General features: G+C 44.5%; 1 protein-coding gene across 1 annotated transcript in view; it reads right to left on the bottom strand.

Moving 5' to 3' along the window:
- Window positions 1–18,436, bottom strand: part of grm3 (glutamate receptor, metabotropic 3) — a 61,636-nt gene extending 43,200 nt beyond the window's left edge. The window contains exons 1-2 of the mRNA XM_014124894.2: window positions 18,194–18,436; window positions 6,157–6,222 (exon numbers count right to left, since the gene is read on the bottom strand). The gene's annotated coding sequence lies outside the window, so the exon portion shown is untranslated. The remainder of the gene's footprint in view (window positions 1–6,156; window positions 6,223–18,193) is intronic.
- Window positions 18,437–19,440: the final 1,004 nt, after the last annotated feature.

The raw sequence follows: 19,440 nt of genomic DNA on the forward strand, positions 1-19,440 counted from the left end.
TGAGAATTCTGTTCATTGACTACAGCCCAGCGTTCAAAACCATAGTACCCACAAAGCCCTCAGGTGGTAAGGGTAGACAATAACAAATATGCCACGCTGATCCTCAACACTGGGGCCCCTTAGGGGTGTGTACTTAGTCCCCTCCTGTACTCCCTGTTCACCCATGACTGCGTGGCCAAACACGACTCCCAACACCATCATTAAGTCGACACAACATTGGTAGGCCTGATCACCGACAACGATGAGACAGTCTATAGGAAGGAGGTCAGAGACCCGGCAGTGTGGTGCCAGGACAACAATCTCTCCCTCAATGTGAGCAAGACAAAGGAGCTGATTGTGGACTACAGGAAAAGGCAAGCCAAACAGGCCACCATTAACATGGACGGGGCTGTAGTGGAGCGGGTCGAGAGTTTCAAGTTCCTTGGTGTCCATATCACCAACGAACTATCATGGTCCAAAAACACCAAGACAGTCGTGAAGAGGGCACGACAATGCCGTTTCCCCCTCAGGAGACTGAAAAGATTTGGCATGGGTCTCCAGATCCTCAAAAAGTTCTACAGCTGCACCATCAAGAACATCCCCACCTGGTATGGAAACTGCTCTGCATCTGACCGTAAGGCGCTACAGAAGGTAGTGTGTACGGCCAAGTACATCACTGGGGCCAAGCTTCCTGCCATCCAGGACCTATATACTAGGCAGTGTCAGAGGAAGGCCTCAAAAATTGTCAAAGACTCCAGTCACCCAAGTCATAGACTGTTCTCTCTGCTACCGCATGGCAAGCGGTACCGGAGTGCCAAGTCTAGGTCCAAAAGGCTCCTTAACATTTTCTACCCCCAAGCCATAAGACTGCTGAACAATTAATCAAATAGCCACACGGACTATTTTACATTGACACCCCCTTTGTTTTTACACTGCTGCTACTCGCTGTTTATTATCTATGCATAGTAACTTTACCCCTACCTATATGTACAAATTACCTCGACTAACCTGTACCCGTGCACACTGACACCGTACCGGTACCCCCTGTATATTGCCTAAATTATAGTTATTTTATTGTGTTGTTTTTTTTTTTTTTTACTTTAGTTTATTTAGTAAATATCTATTTTCTTAAAACTGCATTGTTGGTTAAGTGCTTGTGAGTAAGCATTTCAATGTATTCGGCGCATGTGACATAACCTTTTATTTGCTTTGACATTTGATTTGAAAAAGACAGATCCTCAGGTGGGTGGGGCATGCGCTTTGCTACTATAAGGCTAATTGAAGCTTCATATCTCTGTGTTCAACAGTAACAACCCAACATTGCTCTTTAAAAAAATATATTTCTGCCTAAATAGACATATCCAAATGTAATTATTTTTAATCAGTTGGCCATTAACAAGAACTGGTAATGTTGCTGACGTGTACTCAATTTTGGACACAAGCTCAAGTACATAGTACAAAATATTAGGAAAATATGAAAAATAATATATGATTTTTTCCCCTATTCAACGAAAGTGTGGCAGTAGGGCTTGAAATGACTGAAATGCTTTCTAAATATAGTAACAATCAAATGTTAAATGATTTCACATTTCTTATTACTGTAAAATAAATATGATCATACTTAGTGACTATTTCATATAACTGACATGCAGAGACACCCCTCAAATGTGTGCAGACTTGTTACAACTTTAACTTTAAGCACAAAGTGATTTCGTCCGTCTTTGACCAAGAGAAAGTGGCCTTGTTTCAATTCTATGAAATTATTTAGAATGGTTTCATGTTGAGAGCTCTAAATCCATCTGAGAATGTGACAGCAAGATTCGCTAGACAGCCACCGTTCATTTGCGGTTTCCCAGGCTGGGCTCACTAGCTCAGACGAAGAGAAAATCAATTCTTTGTCTGGATAGGCCAGAAAATGTGACACGTCACCCCCTATGCAAATGTAGGATATGAAACCTGACATTTCAAGTCAGCTCTGCTAAGAGAGTGGTAGGGGAGAGCAGACAGATGAGGCTTTCTGGCACTATAAGGCCCGGGACCCTACAGCGTTCACAGAGCGCTTTGTACACAAAAATGTCAGTCCGAACCAGTCCAGAACCGCTCAAAGTCTCCTATTTTGGGGACTTAACATCTAAGAGATGTGAAAGAAAACAACCCAACTATGTGACCCAATGCCTGCAACCCAGCAGTTGGGTCATCCAAAGAACCCAGCAGTTGGGTCATCCAAAGAACCCAGCAGTTGGGTCATCCAAAGAACCCAGCAGTTGGGTCACCCAAAGAACCCAGCAGTTGGGTCACCCAAAGAACCCAGCAGTTGGGTCATCCAAAGAACCCAGCAGTTGGGTCACCCAAAGAACCCAGCAGTTGGGTCATCCAAAGAACCCAGCAGTTGGGTCATCCAAAGAACCCAGCAGTTGGGTCATCCAAAGAACCCAGCAGTTGGGTCACCCAAAGAACCCAGCAGTTGGGTCATTCAAAGAACCCAGCAGTTGGGTCATCCAAAGAACCCAGCAGTTGGGTCATCCAAACAACCCAGCATTTTCATTGCTGCAGGTTGTCTCATCAATAAGATTCTCCTGCAACTATTTGGGAAATGTATCCCCCACTAGGGTCTGTGTTTATAAATGTTTCACCCATGCTCTTTCAAGCTGACGTCACACCCCAAGGAAAGGTAGTGTGTGTGTGTGTGTGCACCCGCGTGTGGGGAAAAAAGAAGTGCCTAGCGTCACCTTAACGATCGATCGAACACCCAAACTATAAACAATTTATTCCTAGATAAGTTCTCAATCTACAAAGGAGAAACCTCATAAAAAGAACATGAAAATACTGTCCTGAGAGTGAACTCCCCACCCCTCATCTCTCTCTCTTTCCATCTCTCTCTCTCCCCCTCTTTCGATTCATCTCTCCCCTCCTCTCTCTCCCCCTCTCTCTCCATCTCTCTCTGCCCTTTCTCTCTGTCTCTCTGTCTCTTTTTATCTCTCTCTGTAAGTCACAGCCCTTCAGCACAACACTGTAATTAACTTGGTTGGCCTGCGTTTTGATGAGCGCCCAGCTCAATGTTGTCTGTGTGTGTGTGTGTGTGTATGTGTGTTTTGGGTGCAGATAGCGTTTGAGACTAGCAGCCGTTCCACCCAGGGCCTTTCTTTAACAGCATGCTGTAATCTAATTGGCAACTCATAAAATCAATTTTCAACTGATGAGCCAAATAATAATATCTTCAAACATTCTTATACTACACACTCGCGCGCATGCACACACACACATACAGAAACACACTGCAATCTTACGCTAGCCAGCTCTGCCATTTCAGCGTCCTCAGAAAATGAATATTCACCGCGTGGTAACCTTTTAGAGAGAATCAGCTGCATGTTAATGATAACGTAGCTCCTACATATCATCTCTACAACTAATTAAGCCTATAGCAAACTTGGTGTAGTTATTGTGGCTATTTATGCATCACATGTAACACACATCCATGTGCACATTTTAAAAATACAGTAAGCCTCTAAACCATTTGGCTAGCTTATGATGACAGGTATTTGATTACTAATCTGGTGCTGTGTTCCATTGAGAATTGTCACGTTCGTTGGAATGATCGGACCAAGGCGCAGCGTGAGTAGCGTTCCACATAATTTATTAGAGAGTGAAACTTAGCAAAATACAAAACAATAAAGAATAAACGAACCGTGACGACAATGCAGTGCTAACAGGCAACTAAACATAAACAAACAATACCCCATAACCCACAGGTGGAAAGAATTCTAGTTAAGTATGATCCCCAATTAAAGACAACGATAACCAGCTGCCTCTAATTGGGAATCATACAAATCACCAACATAGAAAATAAACCTAGAACCCCACATAGAAAATATAAACTAGAACAACCCCCAGTCACGCTCTGACCTACTCTACCATAGAAAATAAGAGCTCTCTATTGTCAGGACGTGACAGTACCCCCCCACCCAAAGGTGCGGACTCCGACCGCAAAACCTGAAACAAAAAGGGAGGGTTGGGGGGTGTCTAGTGTCAGTGGCGCCTCTGGTGCAGGACCCTCTCATCCCGCGGGTTCGCCAGCATCGGAGGCGGCTCTGGTGCGGGACGAAGAACCCGCTCATCCGGCAGCATCGGGGGCGGCTCTGGTGCGGGCCGAAGAACCTGCTCATCCTGCGGGTCCAGCCATGGACCCAGGCTGAACACTGTGCCTGGACTGGGCACCAACGCGGAAGAAGACTCTGCCCTTGGAGCTGGACTGGACGCCGTGCTTAGACTGGGCATCGGCGCAGGGGAAGGCTCTGGCCATGGAGCGGGACTAGACGCTGTGTCTGGACTGGGCATCGGCACTGAGGAGAGCTCCTGCGATGGAGCTGGACTGGACGCTGTGCCTGGACTGGGCACCGGCGCAAAGGAGAGCTCCTGCCATGGAGCTGGACTGGACGCTGTGCCTGGACTGGGCACCAGCGCAGGAGAAGGCTCCGGCCATGGAGCTGGAGGTTCCAGACCGTTGACCATCTCAGGAGGCTCCGGACCGTGGGCCGTCTCAGGAGGTTCCGGACCGTGGGCCGTCTCAGGAGGTTCCGGACCATGGGCCGTCTCAGGAGGTTCCGGACCGTGGACCGTCTCAGGATGTTCCGTATTGTGACACGACGCCGGAAGCGCTGGACTGGAAACTGTCGCTGGAAGCTCTGGACTGGGTACTGTCGCCGGAAGCTCTGGCCTGTGAAGGCGCACTGGAGGCCTGGTGCGTGGAGCCGGGACAGGTGGCACCAGACTGGTGACACGCACTTCAGGGCGAGTGCGGGAAGAAGGCACAGGACGTACCTGACTGGGGACACGCACTTCAGGGAGAGTGCGAGGAGCAGGCACAGGACGTCCCGGGCTGTGGAGGCGCACTGGAGACCTGGTGCGTAGAACCGGTGCAGGATATACTGGACCGTGGAGGCGCACTGGAGGTCTGGAGCGTAGAACTGACACAACCCGTCCTGGCTGGATGCTCACTTTAGCCTGGCAAGTGCGGGGCGCTGGCACAGGACGAACTGGGCTGTGAAGGCACACTGGCGACAGTGCGTAGAGCTGGCGCAGGATATACTGGACCGTGGAGGCGCACTGGAGGTCTGGAGCGTAGAGCTGGCACAACCCGTCCTGGCTGGATGCTCACTTTAGCCTGGCAAGTGCGGGGCGCTGGCACAGGACGCACTGGGCTGTGAAGGCGCACTGGCGACACAATGTGTAGAGCTGGCGCAGGATATCCGGGACCGAGGAGATGTACTGGAGACCAGGAGCGCCGAGCCGGCACAACCCATCCTGGCTGGATGCTCACTTTCGCAAGGCAAGTGCGAGGAGCTGGCACAGAACACACCGGGCTGTGGATGCACACTGGAGACACATTGCGTATCTCCGCAAAACATGGTGCCTGACTAGTCCCACGCTCCTCACGGCGACTGTCTTGCTCCAGACACCAAACCATCCACTCTACCTCATCACTTCCCTCAACTATCTCACAATACTCCTCGCCCCTCGGCCTTTTTCGGGCTGTCTCTCGGGCTTCCGTCGTGGTTGCAAACCCCGGAGTCGTCGTTGATCCTCCTTCGCTGCCTCCGCCTGCTTCCATGGCAGGCTCTTGTCTCCTGCCATGATCTCCTCCCACGTCCAGGAAGTCCTCCACTCTCTTCTCTCCCGTGCCCAGGATCCCTGCTCCTTCTGGTCACGCTGCTTGGTCCTGGTTTGATGGGGTATTCTGTCACGTTCGTTGGAATAATCGGACCAAGGCGCAGCGTGAGTAGCGTTCCACATCATTTATTAGAAAGTGAAACTTAGCAAAATACAAAACAATAAAGAATAAACGAACCGTGACGACAATGCAGTGCTAACAGGCAACTAAACATAAACAAACAATACCCCATAACCCACAGGTGGAAAAAATGCTACTTAAGTATGATCCCCAATTAGAGACAACGATAACCAGCTGCCTCTAATTGGGAATCATACAAATCACCAACATAGAAAATAAACCTAGAACCCCACATAGAAAATATAAACTAGAACAACCCCCAGTCACGCCCTGACCTACTCTACCATAGAAAATAAGAGCTCTCTATGGTCAGGACGTGACAAGAATGTAGGTTATGGTGCTTGAATACCTCACCTTAACATTCCCTCCTAAATAGTGCAGTATCTTACCTGACAAGAAACAGACAAGCCAAAGAGCTGCTGGGTCATGATACATAGCTACATCCCCAGAGTAACCTACAGAGAGAGGGAGATAGAGGACGAGAAGAGAGTTGGGGGGTTAGACAGAGAATTGGTTGCCAAACAATGTTTAGGGCCACGCACACACGGACACATGCACGCATGCACAGACACACACACTGATGTATTTGTATTCTTCTTCACCAAGTTAGTCTTCGTTACATGGTTCAGAAATTGGGCAAAGAGAAAAAGAGTAAAGGGCAAAGATGTTGAGTAGCAGACCTCTATCCTGATAGAGAGACTAATCATGAACTGAAGTTACAGTACACAGGTCAATCACCTTCTAGATCATATTTTGATATCCTCCCTTTCCTCTATCTCTATGCTCTTGCTTTCCCTCCTTACTTTCCTCACGCTGTAACTCTATTACAAAAACAAGACAGTAGATATTCCATTCTAGTCAAATGTGTGCTCCGGGGCGGCAGGGTATCCTAGTGATTAGAGCGTTGGGCTAGTAACCGAAAGGTTGCAAGTTCGAATCCCACGAGCTGACAAGGTACAAATCTGTCGTTCTGCCCCTGAACAAGGCAGTTAACCCACTGTTCCTAGGCCATCATTGAAAATAAGATTTTGTTCTTAACTGACTTGCCTAGTTAAATAAAGGTCAAATAAAATACTTGCAATGAGTAAAGCACAATAACAGAATGTATTTAGTCATATGTTGTTATATTTAGTCAGTTTCATACACCGCTTGCACAGAACCCCCAAAAATGTGAACCCAGCGTTTCTCTCCCATCTCCCCATCCCCTTATCTCTCCCCTCCCTCTCTAACAGGCAGGGATGTTGTTGATGACACGTACCCTGCAGAGAGAGGACATGCAGGGTCGATGGACCACAGCATTCACTCCACTCTGCACTGTGTGTGTGTGTGTGTGTGTTGTGTGTTTGTTTATCTATACCTCTGTGTGAAAAAGCTCCACCATTGGAGCGGATCTTTCAGTGTGAGAGAGCTAACAGACCATTTCTTTGTTTCCCTTTCTTTCTGTGTGCATCCCTCTGTACTTTACTCTCTCTACGTCTCTCCATCTCTCTAGGAAGCAGATACATGAACAGTTCACACCATGTGGTATATTTAATAGAGAGAGTAATTTGTGCAGGTGTGTGTGTGTGTGTGTGTGTGTGTGTGTGTGTGTGTGTGTGTGTGTGTGTGTGTGTGTGTGTGTGTGTGTGTGTGTTAAGGTTTGGTATTCCAGACATACTCCTGCCTGTGTATTGGGTGAGATGGACAGTTCATTCATTATTTACAGAGTGTGTTTTAGGGAGGAAAGACTGTCAATCCATAAATAGGACAGAGAGGTACAGCTAAACACACACCAGCACCCTACACACACACCTAAAATGATTCAACACCAACCCACCCCCCTTGGTCTAAAGACTCTAGGAGTAGCTCAGTAAGCACAGTAAGTCAGTTTAGACTAGCGGTTAAGAGCATTAGGCCAGTAAATGAAAAGTCACTGGTTCAAATCTCTGAGACAACTAAGTGATACATCTGTCAATGTGCCCTAATCGGCACCCTAATTGCTTTGGATAAGAGCGTCTGCTAAATGACTCAAATGTAAAAATGTAGCTATATGTCCAGACCAGCCTTGTGCTGTCCTTAACAGCCCAGTTCAGAATCAAGATACACTACATGGTCAAAAGTATATGGACATCTCATTCCAATATCATGGGCAGTAATATGGAGTTTGTCCCCCCCTTTGCTGCTATAACAGCCTCCACTCTTCTGGGAAGGTTCCCACTAGATGTCAGGGCTCTGTTCAGGCTAGTTAAATTCTTCCACAGCGATCTCGACAAACCATTTCTGTATGGACCTCACCTTGTGCACAGGGGCATTGACATGCTGAAACAAAAAAGGGCCTTCCCCAAAAAGTTGGAAGCTCTTTAATTACTTGTTACTTTAATTTTTTTTAAACTGCATTGTTGGTAAGGTCTACACCTGTTGTATTCGGCGCATGTGACTAATACAATTTGATTTGATTTGACAGAATCATCTAGAATGTCATTGTATGCTATAGCATTAAGATTTCCCTTCACTGGAACTAAGGGGCCGAGCCCAAACCATTATTCCCCTTCTACCAAACTTTGCAGTTAGCACTATGCATTCGGGCAGGTAGCATTCTCCTGGCATCCGCCAAACCCAGATCTACAGGCGCTTCAGTGGTCCTGTTCTGTAAACATGTATGGCCTACCTAAGAAGTTATTGCTCCAAGATGTTTCCACTTCACAATAACAGCACTTAAAGTTGATCGAGGCAGCTCTAGCAGGGCAGAAATTTGATGAACTGACTTGTTGGTGGAATCCTATGACGGTGCCACGTTGAAAGTCACTGAGCTCTTCAGTAAGGCCATTCTACTGCCAAGGTTTGTCCATGGAGATTGCATGGCTGTGTCCTCGATTTTATACACCTGTCAGCGTACCCACATCCCCTCAACACATTGCGAGCAAAACATGTTTGCAGCCCCCCTCTTGACAGTGGAGAGAAGGTTTTAGAGTTAATTTCGTGCAATTCTACACATTTTGCCATGGGGCATAGAGAAAATGTTGCAGTTTTATAGTAAGTTTGCGTCAATTCCACACATTTTGCCATGAGCCAAGATAAGATTTTACAATTTGAATCTCAGGTCATAAAGAGAGTTGTGATTGCAAGTGAACCAAAACACTGCAGACGTAAAGACCAAGTCAACCCAAAGCTGTCTGGGGCTTCACCTACGGGTCAAACTATAGACTATACATTTAGTGACTCGATGGTAGATACACCTCTGCCACCACTACTACTACTACTACTGATGCAACACCAGTGCAGTATGTCATCAGATCTGTCTGAATTTACCAATCATAATCAATAATCCATCATTTGTGCTCTGGTCCTTAACGCCCTGCTGACCCCCACAGAGCAGGGCTTATTAGAGTAACGATCAGGCCGCACAGTCAGCTCCCTGCCGGTCACAGGTCACAGCCAGAGAATTAGAAGTAATAGAATGGAATCAGCTCTAACATCCATACCCTATCACCGTCACCCAGTGGTGCAATATAGTCCTATTTGGTTGTATGGATGTATGAGTAGTAATTATATAGTTGGGGGTGACATCGTGTACATGGTTATCCCTTTATACTAGTGTAAGAAAACATTTCATCAGATGAATTCAAAGGCTGTAGATTTAAACCTTGGTCATCTGCACACCACTAAGCCCTGTCTCTGTGGTAGGACTTTGCCTGATGCGTAGTCAGGACACTTACTGGGTGATGGGTTCAGTCCTGGGGTGAAAGGAAACGGGGTTGGCGGAAGGAGAGGAGAGATGATAATGGCTATTACTGTATGCTAATCTCCAAGACAAGTTGACTGCTAGTGTCCCTGGCTGTGTGTGTGTATGTGTATGTGTTTGCCTGTGTTTGTGGGTGTGTGTGTGTGTGTCAGTGTTAGTTGTCAACAAAACAAAAATATTCGTCAAACACCTATTTTTCAGTGCCAATTGACGAGACTATAACTGACTAAATAGACACAGAAGAAGAAAAAAAAACGTTTTTTTTCTTCATTTCAGTTCCCATTTCAAACGAAACGGGATGAAATTACTATATCTCTGTGACTAAAATTTGACATCACGACAGCTGTGATGGAACAGGAAGTTTTATAAATGCTGACAGATAATTTGTTTGTTCGACATGGTGGGATATTTTTGAGTCTGTAAAATAAATTATGAGAGAAACATTATTTGTTCAGAACATTTCTTATATTACTACCTACAGCCGAAAAAAACTTTGGGATATTAGATCGTCAGAAATTCTAGCAGAAATTCTACTTCCCAGGATCTTTTGTTTGAACTTCCCGAGGCAGCTCTATTCATCCCGGGGGTTGCACCAACACCGGAAAAGAGGAAGAAGTGGGGCCTTAGTCAGACTCAGGCAGTGTGCATACCATCCACCGCTTCTGAGTATATTACGCACTAACGTTCAGTCCCTGGACAATAAAGTATACGAGCTCAGGGCGAGGTCCTCCTTCCAGAGAGACATTAGGGACTGTAACATACTCTGTTTTATCGAATCATGGCTCTCTCTGGATATATTGTCCCCGTCCATTCAGCCAGTGGGGTTCTCCATCCATCACGCGAACAGGAAGAAAGAACTCTCCGGGGTTTGTTTCATAATTAACAACTAATGGTGTAATTGTGGTAATGTACAGGAACTCAAGACCTTTTGTTCTCCCAATCTGGAATACCTCCCCATCAAATGCCGACCACATTACCTCCAGAGATAATTTTATGTGGTCATCGTCACAGCCATGTATATTCACCCCCAAACCGACACCGCGACAGCTCTCAAGGAACTACACTGGACTATGTGCAAACTAGGAAAGGGGATACCTAGTCAGTTGCACAACTGAATGCATCCAATCGAAATATGTCTTCCACATTTAACCCAACCCCTCTGAATCAGAGAGGTGTGGGGGGCTGCCTTAATCTATGTCCACGGTGCCCGGGGAGCAGTTGCTGGGGATTAACTGCCTTGCTCAAGGGCAGAACTGCTGATTTTTTCCAACTTGCCAGGTCAGGGACTCAAACCAGCGACCTTTCAGTTACTGGCCCAACGCTCTTAACCACAAGGCTACCTGCTAGGCTAGCTGCCGCCCTGGAAATCGCATGTCCTTAGGCCAAATTTATTGTAGATGGGGACTTTAATAAAGTAAATCTGAGGAAAATGCTACCGAAATTCTATCAACACATCTGTGCTATATGGGCATCACGGACTCTGTATCCTTGCTACTCTCTCTTCCTGGACGGTTACAAGGCCCTCACCCACCCAAATTTCTTCAGCCTTCTGAGTTTGAAACACTGAGTTTCAAACTCAGAAGGCTGAAGAAATTTGGCTTGGCCCTTAAGACCCTCACAAACTTCTACAGATGCACTATTGAGAGCATGCTGTGGGGATGTAACACCGCCTGGTATGGCAATTTCACAGTCGGCAACCGCAGGGCTTTTCAGAGGGTGGTGCGTTCAGCCCAAAGCATTAGCGGGGGCACACTGCCTGCCCTCTACAGCACCCGCTGTCAGAGGAAGGCCAAGAGAATCATGAAGGACCTCAGCCACCCGAGCCACGGCATGTTCACCCTGCTACCATGTAGAAGGCGGATACAGTACAGGTACATCATGGACAGAGAGACTGATAAAAAGCTTCTTTCTCCAGGCCATCAGACTTTTAAACAGTCACCACTAGCCGGCCTCCGCCCAGTACTCTACCGTGCACCTTAGAGACTGCTGCCCTATGTGCATAGTCATTAAACACTGGTCACTTTAATAATGTTTACATACTGTTTTACCCACTTCATATGTACCGTGTATACTGTACTCTAGTCAAGGCTCATCCTATATAACTACTGCTATTACAAACATTTTCTATTCGAATACGGTTCATACTTTCTATACACACCATCAGGGGCGAAAATCTGATATCAACTTTGGAGGGGACAATTACATGAAATTTTCTCAAGAGCAATTCCTGAGGGGGACACCAAAAGTAGTGCTGTAACACATAGCCTACATTGTAATATGGTAAATGTATATTGAGGAACCAAAGAAATAAGGTGTTTGCCGTACTCCTAACTACCGGTACCCAAAACTACACAACTAATCACAACAGCAATACCATTGCCTTTAACAAATCTTAGTTCAGTCACCAGTTTAAGTTGAGAGTGGGGGTATCCATGGCATTTTCCAATTATGTTCCTATTTTACAAGTAAAAAAAATTGAGAACCTTTCATAATGTTGCCAAACAAAGACTCAACAAACTTACCTGTGACTCCCTGTCTCTGCCAGTCTGTCCCTGCATATCTGTCCCCAACTCTGCTGTCTGTGTGCCATCTGTTGCCTGCTCTGCCTAATGACATCATTGTGAAACATTTCCATTAGAATTTCATTTCTTTCTTATGAACATTTTATCAACTAGTCTTTGAGATATTAGGCTACTAGGGTTCTTACTATGCGTTTTGGTGTATTGAAAAATACTCTGATGTCCGTCTTTTATTTTTCTGCCATTTTTTTACCTGGATGGCTGGCTGGCTACACACACAGTGTGTAGGTTATTTACAGTAGGAGATGGGCTTCTATCATCTTCAATCATTCTATTTGGGCTTCGATCTAAAAGGTAGCTAGCAAATGTGAAACGGATTAAAATGACAAGAGTTGACAGCTGTATGAGTTAACCATTTACACAACATATGCTGCAACCTTTTGTAATTTTAATAGTTTGTTTCATATTGGCTGGCTTCCAACAATAGCTGAATTTGCAAAGCTAGCGAGCACCATTTCAGTTTCAGTGGTGTTTGCTATAATCTTTGCTACCCGGGTTAAATAAAGGTGAAATAAAATAAATAAATAAAAGTTCCATTGTGACAATTTAGCTTTTGCAACGAGACCATGAAATATATTTAAGACAATGGTAGAAGAGAGTGTAGTTCTGTTCAGTTTGGATTTCAGTTTATCGCTAACCTTATCACAGGGACTTTGAAGCACTAACTTACATCATCTGCCTGCTGATCTTGGAATAAATTGACGATAGCAAAGATTCCATCTTTGACGACGCCACATAAATGGAATAGGTACTAGCTAGCTTAATAGTTAATATTTGCGTGCTAGCTCTGCATATTCAGCTAGTGTGTGTGCGCGATTGACTGGATTAACCTCACGTCAGTTATGTGCATTGAGTGCCTTTCAGACAGTAGATACGACCTCTCTGTTACCTAGCAAGCTAAGGAACTGGCAGTGGATCAAACCATTGTGAGGCAAAGGGTGGGGGGGTCGCAATCTTTTGAAACTTAAAAACGCGCTATTAAGTGTCTATAATCAGCACAATTGCTTTCATTGCGTATTATTAATATTATTTAAATTACATAGTTATGTTTCAGTGATATATTGGGGGGGACAAATCATATTTTTCCCCAGGATGGGGGGGGTCGTGTCCCCCCCGTCCCCCCCGGGATTTCCGCCCCTGCACACCATATACCATTATATCTGACATTCTGATATTTCTTACTTTCTTTATTTAAATGTTGGGGATTTTGTGTGTATTGTTTTGTATTGCTTGGTATGACTACACTGTTGGAGCTAGAAACACAAGCATTTCGCTGCACCTGCGGTAACCTCTGCAAATCTGTATATGCGACCAATGAACTTTGATTTTATTTTATTAGTAAAACAACAGTCTAGCAATGTTTTGCTCTCCCTTGACTATAGAAAAGTAGTCTGACTTTGAATTTGTAGTCTCGCTGAACCCTCCCACTTCCCCCATTGCATTTCTATTGTGCATTGGCGGGCCGCATTTTACATTCATAAAGCATATCGAGGGCTGTTCTAAAACGAGGCTACTTGCAGACAAGACCTTTGGCCATTTGTTAAGGCTACACCTTGTTCAGTCATGTTACCTCATTAGCTAGCTATAGCTAATAACCTGGGGCGTGTTCAGCAGGACGCAATGTTTTCCTTATTGAGGAAAAATGTACTTCCTACGACTGTGAGATGTGGTAGTTTCACCTACTGTAGCTATCTTAAGATGAATGCACTAACTGTACGTCGCTCTGGATAAGAGCGTTAGCTAAATTACACAAATGTTATGTAAATGTAGAACAAACATTCCTCTCTGAATAAGGAATAATGTCGGTTTTATTCATGAAATTGATTGACTCCTCTTGCCACTACACTATATCTGACTTGGTAAATATCTTTATTTTGAGTTAATGTGGATCCAGTGACTCAGACTTGAACACTTGGACCAGGACTCAAGCACTGGGACTCGGACTTCAGCCATAGGGACCATTGGTGACTCAGACTCGAACATAGGGGACTTGGGACTCGATTCGGACTCAAGTTCTAGTGACTCGACTACATCAATGTGTCTGCAGGGTCTATGGAACGTCAATAACAATGGCAATGACACGACCGACTGATGGAGGTGCAATCCATACAACTTTGCCAATACTTTGCAGCACCATCTAGTGATTGTGCCTCTCTCTCTCTCTCTGCGCTTGTGTATGTCTGTTTGTTTTGTATGTAATGTGCAATATCTATGTAGGATGAGTTAGGAATTTACATGGCCAGATAGTTCTTATATATTCTTAAATATGTTAGTCATATTTCTGCTGTTGGGAAGAGAATAGGATGTTACACAGAAAACATGTTGGTAGGACAAGGCTATGTATGTTTGGTCACATGGAAGTCCGTGATTTATGTTTACTATAGGTTAATAAGGCAATACAAATGTGATGTGACTAAAATGTGACTAAAATGAAAGGGCATTTAACAGAGGTGTGGAATCGAGGCATATCACTTGGACTTGAGTCTGACTCAAGTCACAAATTTGATGACATGAGACTCGACTTGATAGAAAATAAAATAACTTGATACTTGACTTGGATTTGGAACCTCACGACTCAGAACTTGAATTTGACTTGAGACTGATGACATGAAATGATCTGGCCAGGTTTTGTAATGTTTGTCACTCATTTTGTGGCACAGAGTTTCCGTGGATTACTATCCATGCAGCCAGAGACAGTCTAGTGAAACGCACACTCGGCCCTCTGATTGGACCAGGAAACTGTCAATCAACACAGGTCTGGTGAGCAAGTGCAGTGAGAATGTTTTGGGAGTGGGAAACTGAATTAATAAAAATATAGCCTTCCATTTGTATTTTATATTTATACCTTTGCTTATTCAATCTGGTCACTAACATAGGCCTATGTCATTGCACCAAAGTATTGTTTGAAAAACATCTAATCTGTGCTTCAGAGCCAAAGAGTTGCCAGTCATCAGCATTGGTGCAGGCGCACATATCCAGATTAGTGACCAGAAAGTTATTGTTACATTTTCTCCAGTTTTGCCTATCAAAAACAGAGTAGCCTACTTACGTTCATATTATCCATTAAAGTACTGTTTAGCAATCTGCTACGGACACATCTTTGCCACAACAATAGGCTACCCAGTGACATCATTGATCATTTTCATATTTCAGATATGCCTAGTTTGGGTGGGTTACAATTGTATACGTGGTACTGGCTATATGTCTAAAGATATCTGTAACTTGAAGATGTAACATATTCTAGTGAATTAATTACAATATTTGTGAGGAAGAAAAACGCCATAGACAGATCATGCATTCCATCTGATTGGGTAATCTCCGATGTAAACCGTATGACCCTGCTTGCGCTGAACCACTCGTTTCTGGTGTAGCAGGTCAAAAAGGTTTGGAAACCACAGCTAGTGAACATATTGCTGATTTGCTGTACATCTATAGGATGGGGTACAGCGCAAAGGTCAAATTGTAGGGAGAGAGGATTGCCATAAATGAATATGCATCTGTCGCTCCAAAAATGGTTTGGCAATCAAGAATATGAACCGTCTACTTTGCAAGCTCACCAGCAATGGGGCATCAAGCAGCAATTACTAGCATAGGCCTACTTGCCTTTTGGTAAGTCAAAATTGCTTGAAATGTATAATTTACTTATGAAGCTAGCATTTGGAATTTGTTGTTAAAATTAATTATTACATAATCAAAATGGGTTGTCGGCAAAATAATGAAAAGGGTTGTCTGGCAGCCTCAATAAATGGACAAAGATTTGTAGTGTATCAAGTCATAGAAGTTTTTTTACCTGACTTGAAAAGAACTTGTGACTCGACGGGGCTTGACTTGATCTTGGAATGCACAACTTGGAATTGATTCGAGACTCAAATGAACAGTCAGAGTTATTACCATGATTGTAGACCGAGCTGGTACTGTGAATGGCCTTCCAGACTCATTCAACAAACATAACATCCTCATAGATCAGTTCATTGAAACACCGCTACATCTGGACTGCATGGGCCCCATATGAATACATTTTCACAATCATAGAAAAAGCAACAAAAGCACCATCATCTGTGCTACAGGTGACAGACAGCAACAGTCCAGTGATTTGTTAACTTGCGCATGCTGTTTATGTCGATTCCCAAACCCTCTTTCCTATCATGTTTGGCTACTGCATGAAGAGACTGACTGATGGTCTGTGAGGACTGACAGACGAACAGATGGACGCACAGACAAACGCATGCACACACAGACACAGAGACACAGACAGACACAGACACGCACACACACACATAGAGAGGAACCGCCAGTTGAGAGGGCTTATTTCCCTGTGCTGAGTAAAGAGAGTGCTGTTGAACTGCTAAGGATGTGACAGAGGCTCTGTACTGCATTCAGCCCACAGAGTACAGCTCTGCATGAAAAATAGAGTCTAGAAGGCCATGCAGGAACTCACATGCATCATCTACACATATCTACACCAACACGTAGCCTATACAAACCACAAGGCCATATCCATTCACACACATGCACAGCAATATGTTGTCTTTACCTGCACACACACACACACACACACACACACACACACACACACACACACACACACACACACACACACACACACACACACACACACACACACACACACACACACACACACACACACACACACACACACACACACAATCATTCTCACTCACTCTCTTTCTCTAGGCAACCCATTGTGTAGTTTGTTTTCCAGATTTTAAATACTTATCACTCATTAGCTAAGCTATTGACAATAATAATTTAGGCTGTGAGCTGCTTGATTTATAATAGTGCTATATTTAAACTAGCCTACTACTTTTCATTGTGATAGATGTATAATAGTAACTGATTGATGGAGGCAAAGCTGTAAACAACAGACAACAAACACATATTAAATTCTGAACACACAGTGGGGGAATAAATTAGGTATCATCGCATACACACAGACTGTACCATACAGATGTACATATCCAAAGACATACACACTCTCAGACAAGCATGTATGCATGCATGTGTACACACACACACACACACACACACACACACACACACACACACACACACAGCAAAGCACTCAGGAGAGCCAGGTAAAGCTCTGTGATGTGAAAGAGCCCTTTCAGGCTTTTAGGAGAGACACCCAGTGACACACATAGACAAGTCAGGAGAGAGAGAGGGAAACACACAAACACTCACTACCTCACGCCCGCACGCACACACGTACACGCCTAGTCTGTCAGTAAGGAGAGTCCTGAGAGACAGAAGAGAACCATAGAGGCAACCGAAAACTGTCTTACCTTTAACTATAAGTGAAACGTCACATACATGATTTATCGACATGGGTTTATCGACACCATGCCTAAACAACCTGCTATCAAATCCCATAGCCGCGTGGGAGAAAATACAAGTACACGCGCTCACCTGCGGACGAGGAGGACACTGTCGCTGAGGACACCGCAGATCGATGGGTGTGTAAATCGATGCGTCCGCGCGCAGTTTGTAGGAATACAATCTTCAACCACAAACATACCCGTATGAACTCATCAGTTACTGTATCCATATATTGTGTCACCGAGGTTAGAAAGCACTTATCACCCCCTCACACGTCGTTTGTTAGGCTACTTCGATTTCGTGGAATCCTCCGTCCATTGTGTCTGTAACGAATTATGTAACAGCCAAAATAACTTATCCACACTGCAGAAAACACTGCTACTGCGACGCATGGAAATCTGACTTTTCTTTCATTTTCTCCGATATGACCATCTTACAGACATTCTGAAACTCCAATTCAGCCTTAGTTTCTCTGACAATTACTTTTCTCTAGTCTTGAAAGGAATTGAGCTGGAATTAATCAAATACTATCACTCACACATCATATCACATTATGATGAAGGATGCAGATATGATTACGTGTCTGTAAATGCAATGCAAACCGCAAGATACATTTCCATTTTACTACGTCATTAGGTCAACAGTTGACAACATAATTTAACTTGCCCTAGCGTGCGCATGTAAACTACCTGTCAAAAAAGCTCCTACCTACGTAGCCTAAATAACCGTTGTTGAAAAAAGCCACATTGTGAGTACAATGTCCAGAGATAAAATATTCTAATGACTTACCTTATTTATAATGCGAAGTGCGCAAATCTTGCAGCTATTTGAGGACTTGAGACGAGTTTCTCTTACTCCTGATCCCTCCGTGGAGTCATACTGCGAGAGAGAGAGAGAGAGAGAGAGAGAGAGAGGGAACAAATACATCTGTACCAGAGCGCGTGCAGCCCTTGCCAGAGGATGCTTCAGTCTCCTAGCAACAACAATCGATCTGGCAAGGATACATTTTTATTGGATAAAATGAAAACTTGGCCATTCACCCCTTTAACACGCTTACTAAAATAACATATCCTGTTTATCTCCAACACAGCAAGCAAACAAAAAGAGACAGAGCGAGAGAGAGAGAGATCATCACCCCAGTAGTAAAAACAACATGTAAGCAGATAGTGACACATTTTGGATGTATGAGTATGACTAATGGGATCAGATTAAATTCATGTTTGTTGTATTAAGCATTGCCGAGAAAAGAATATTGCTACCTAAGGTTGAGAATAAGATCCTGGGAAATGAAATGATACACATAGGGGGTATACTTTCTGAACCTCTAAATTAATAAAACCAGATAAGGCTGGAAGCCACTTCCTCTCCCAATGGGAACCAAGGAACACTATTGGCCTGCACTATTACCTGAGCTCCACAGCGCTAAGACCACAGCCTTACACAGGCTATAGGCTGGAGACTGTTTGGATAGTGGGCTCTCTCCCATCCCTCATCCTCTCTTTCCCTCCTTCCTCCACCATTCTGTCACACCCTTCTTCTGAATACCTACATATCTATGTTTCTGTCAGTGTGTGTGTGTGTGTGTGTGTGTGTGTGTGTGTGTGTGTGTGTGTGTGTGTGTGTGTGTGTGTGTGTGTGTGTGTGTGTGTGTGTGTGTGTGTGTGTGTGTGTGTGTGTGTGTGTGTGTGTGTGTGTGTGTGTGTGTGTGTGTGTGTGTGTGTGTGTGTGTGTGTGTGTGCGTGTGCAGCCAGTGCCCTCTCTCAGGCCCAGCCATGCATGGAGTGCCTTTGCGTTATGTTCAAGAGGAGCTGCACACTTTCAAACTGGCATTCTAATGACTGTATGCACACACACACACACACACACACACACACACAGAGAGAGAGAGAGAGAGAGAGAGAGAGACACACACACAAACAGACACCAGCGCGGTCGGTGCCGTTTAAGATGAGGGAGGATGATAATATTTTTAATGAACATGGCCTTATTTCTGTTACAGCGTATTGGATGACTGTCATTCATATTCTATTCACCCA

The sequence above is a fragment of the Salmo salar genome, chromosome ssa10 (genome assembly GCF_905237065.1).
Source record: "Salmo salar chromosome ssa10, Ssal_v3.1, whole genome shotgun sequence".
Classification (NCBI taxonomy): Eukaryota; Metazoa; Chordata; class Actinopteri; order Salmoniformes; family Salmonidae; genus Salmo; species Salmo salar.